Below are 4,682 nucleotides of genomic sequence, written 5' to 3'. Positions count from 1 at the left end.
CAGTTTTAGGGGCAACTGTGGACCATGGGAGTAAGCACAAGCTAGAACAAGGCAAGATCTGAATCTGAGCTGAGTCCACACTGCCCATAACAGGACCAGAGACCTTCCTAGAAATATCAAAGAACTTTCTGAATATGCAGATTGATTGGAGAAAAATGTGTGGAGAGGAAAAAAGAAAGAATCACAAGGTCATTCTTATTTTACTTCGATATGTATTTTTTCCTCTTTTCTTTTTCATATTGCTCTTTCTATATTAAATTCCATTTAATTTTAATTTTTATAACATGCTTTTCCTATTTTTAAACATCTTATTTTTAAATAAATTCATGTTATTTCCTATTTTCCAGTATCATTTAGTTATATTGCATTTTTTCCATGTTTTTTTACTTTGTATTGTTGCTAGTTTAGTTTTTAGTATTCATTTGCAGTTAGGGGTTTTCTTATTGGATTTATTTCTCTCTTCTTTTTTGAGTCCTGTTTTTATCCTTTTCCCTCTTTTTCTCATTTCTTTTCCCTTTCTAAGTGTGTGAGTTTCTTTGAGTGATCTTGACTGTTGAGTGTTGCTTTCACTATTCATCTTGCAGTTTTTTCTTCTGGGCTGTGAGGCCTGTGAAGTTTTGGTTCTATAGAAAGGGGTCAGGTCTGAAACCCTGAGGTGGGAAACACGAGTTCAGGACATTGTGCATCAGAGAAATCCCAACCTCATGAAATATTAATCAACGAGTGCTCTCCCAACTGCCTCCATCTCAACACTAAGACCAAGCCCCATCCGAAGTCCAGCAAGCCCCAGTGCCAAATGTCTCACTTCAAACCTTTAGCAAAACAGGAACACAACCCTGTCCACTAGCAGAAAGACTAACTGAAGCCACACCAAGCCCACAGACACTCCCAAACATGCTACAGGACAAAGCACTGCCCTTCAGAGGGACAAGATTCAGCTCCATTTGCCAGAACCCACACACAAGTCACCCTAACCACGAAACCTTCACAAGGCACTGGTCCAATTCCCCTCATGGGTACAGACTCCACAATTAAGAGGAATTATGATCTTCCCATTTGCAGAAAGGATACCCCAAACACAGCAAATTAAACAATATGAAAAGACCAAGAAACAGGCAGAGATGAAGGAACATGGTGAAAACTCACAACATCAAACAAATGAAGACAGAATAAGCAATCTACCTGAAAAATAATTCAGACTAATGATAGTAAAGATGATCCAAAATCTTGGAAATAAAGTGGAGGGACAGATAAACAGACTGGAAGCACAGATTAAGAATATATATATTATATATATATATATATATATATATATATATATATATATATATATATATCTTTTATCATATGTATATATGTATATATATATAAAAGTTAACAAGGGCCAGAAGAATTGAAGAGTAGACAATTAGCAATAAGCAATACAATAACTGAGACTAAAAGTACATTAGAGAGAACCAATAGAAGAAAAACTGAGGCAAAGAATGGATAAGTGAGCTGGAAGGTGGAATTCTGGAAATAGCTGAAACAGAGAAGAATAAAGAAAAAGTTGTCAGGAGCTGCGTTAGACATTACTGACAAAATGGAGGCATGGCCCCAGACATCTCTCCTCATTTCACAGGCACGGTCCCAGGATGAAGGAATTAGGCCTTGTAATTCTGACTTGCTTTTTCCTCTCCTCAGCTGAGTTGAATGAAAAAGAATATTAAGGTGCTTACTGTTCTTGAGAGGAGCATAGGAAGCCACAAAGGCTTCTGCAGCTGTGCTCAGAGAATAATTCATCAATCTAATTACTCACATTTGTTTAAGGACTTTTACAAAAGAGTGTTCCAGGATAAGCACATAGGCCGCAGCTTGAGCCCATGGGAGGGACTGCTATCTGAAGCTTATTTGTGAGGAAAATGTTTATGGCAAAGGAGTTTACTGAATTTACGGTTTAGAAATAATTAAAATAGAAGTTAAGGATTTAAGGAATGTTGTTAAGTTAGCATATTTTCCTATAGCATATAGAAGTTAGGAATTTTTAGACACAATATAGCTAGAAGCCTTGTTAAGAGATAGTGATCTCAGGATGTTAGGGGCAAACAGGATGTAGGAAGTTCATTCACTTGCTCAGTCATGTCCAACTCTTTGCAACCCCATAAGTCGCAGCACACCAGGCCTCCCTTTCCATCACCAACTCCCGGAGATCTCTCCTATTCATGTCCATCGAGTCAGTGATGCCATCCAGCCATCTCATCCTCTGTCGTCCTATTCTCCTACTGCCCCCAATCCCTCACATATCAGAGTCTTTTCCAGTGAGTCAACACTTTGCATGAGGTGGCCAAAGTACTGGAGTTTCAGCTTTAGCCTCATTCCTTACAAAGAAATCCCAGGGCTGATCTCCTTCAGAATGGACCGGTTGGAACTCCTTGCAGTCCAAGGGACTCTCAAGAGTCTTCTCCAGCACCACAGTTCAAAAGCATCAGTTCTTCAGTGCTCTGCCTTCTTCACAGTCCAACTCTCACATCCATACATGACCACCGTAAAAACCATAGCCTTGACTAGATGGACCTTAGTTGGCAAAGTAAAGTCTCTGCTTTTGAATATGCTATCTAGGTTGGTCATAACTTTTCTTCACAGGAGTAAGCGTCTTTTAATTTCATGGCTGCAGTCACAATCTGCAGTGATTTTGGAGCCCCCAAAAATAAAGTCTGATAGTGTTTCCACCGTTTCCCCATCTATTTCCCATGAAGGGATGGGACCGGATGCCATGATCTTTGTTTTCTGAAAGTTGAGCTTTAAGCCAACGTTTTCACTTTCCACTTTCACTTTCATCAAGAGGCTAATTAGTTCCTCTTCACTTTCTGTCATAAGGGTGGTGTCATCTGCATATCTGAGGTTATTGATATTTCCCCAAAAAATCTTGATTCCGGCTTGTGTTTCTTCCAGTCCAGCGTTTCTCATGATGTACTCTGCATAGAAGTTAAATAAATAGGGTGACAATATACAGCCTTGACGTACTCCTTTTCCTAAATGTAACCAGTCTATTGTTCCATGTCCAGATCGAACTGTTGCTTCATGACCTGCATATAGATTCCGTAAGAGGCAGGTCAGGTGGTCTGGAATTCCCATCTCTCTCAAGATTTTCCACAGTTTCTTGTGATCCACACAGTCAAAGGCTTTGGCATTGTCAATAAAGCAGAAACAGATGTTTTTCTGGAACTCTCTTGCTTTTTCCATGATTCACTGGATGTTGGCAATTTGATCTCTGTTTCCTCTGCCTTTTCTAAAACCATCTTGAACATCAGGAAGTTCACGGTTCACATATTGCTGAAGCCTGGCTTGAAGAATTTTGAGCATTACTTTACTAGCATGTGAGACGATTGCAATTGTGAGGTAGTTTGAGCATTCTTTGGTCTTGCCTTCTTTGGGATTAGAATGAAAACTGACCTTTTCCAGTCCTGTGGCCACTGATGACTTTTCCAAATTTGCTGGCATATTGAGTGCAGCACTTTCACAGCATCATCTTTCACGATTTGAAGTAGCTCCACTGGAATGCCATAATCTCCACTAGCTTTGTTTGTAATGATGTTTTCTAAGGCCCATTTGACTTAACATTCCAGGATGTCTGGCTCTAGATGAGTGATCACACCATCGTGATTATCTGGGTCTTGAAGATCTTTTTTGTACAGTTCTTCCGTGTATTTTTGCCGTCTCTTCTTAATATCTTCTGCTTCTGTTAGGTCCATACAATTTCTGTCCTTTATAGAGCCGATCTTTGCATGAAATATTCCATTGATATCTCCAATTTTTTTGAAGAGATCTCTAGTCTTTCCCAATCTGTTATTTTCCTCTATTTCTTTGTATTGATCACTGAAGAAGGCTTTCTCATCTCTTCTTGCTGTTCTTTGGAATTCTGCATTCAGATGCTTATATCTTTCCTTTTCTATTTGCTTTTCACTTCTCTTCTTTTCACAGCTATTTGTAAGGCCTCCCCAGACAGCCATTTTCCTTTTTTGCATTTCTTTTCCACGGGGATGGTCTTGATCCCTGTCTTCTGTACAATGTCATGAACCTCATTCCATAGTTCATCAGGGACTCTATCTATCAGATGTAGGCCCTTAAATCTATTTCTCACTTCCACTGTATAATCATAAGGGGTTTTATTTAGGTCATACCTGAATGGTGTAGAGGTTTTCCCTATTTTCTTCAATTTGAGTCTGAATTTGGTAATAAGGTGTTCATGATCTGAGCCACAGTCAGCTCCTGGTCTTGTTTTTGTTGACTGTGTAGAGCTTCTCCATCTTTGGCTTCAAAAAATATAATCAATCTGATTTTGGCATTGACCATCTGGTGATGTCCATGTGTAGAGTCTTCTCTTGTGTTGTTGGAAGAGGGTGTTTGCTATGACCAGTGCATTTTCTTGGCAAAACTCTATTAGTCTTTGCCCTGCTTCATTCCGCATTCCAAGACCAAATTTGCCGGTCACTCCAGGTGTTTCTTGACTTCCTACGTTTACATTCCAGTCCCCCATAATGAAAAGGACATCTTTTTTGGGTGTTAGTTCTAAAAGGTCTTGTAGGTCTTCATAGAATCATTCAACTTCATCTTCTACTAGGATAACTCTAATATTGAATGGTTTGTCTTGGAGACAAACAGAGATCATTCTGTCGTTTTTGAGATCGCATCCAAGTACTGTA

The sequence above is a fragment of the Budorcas taxicolor genome, chromosome 19, assembly GCF_023091745.1.
Source record: "Budorcas taxicolor isolate Tak-1 chromosome 19, Takin1.1, whole genome shotgun sequence".
Classification (NCBI taxonomy): Eukaryota; Metazoa; Chordata; class Mammalia; order Artiodactyla; family Bovidae; genus Budorcas; species Budorcas taxicolor.
Note: the sequence above shows the minus strand (reverse complement) of the source record.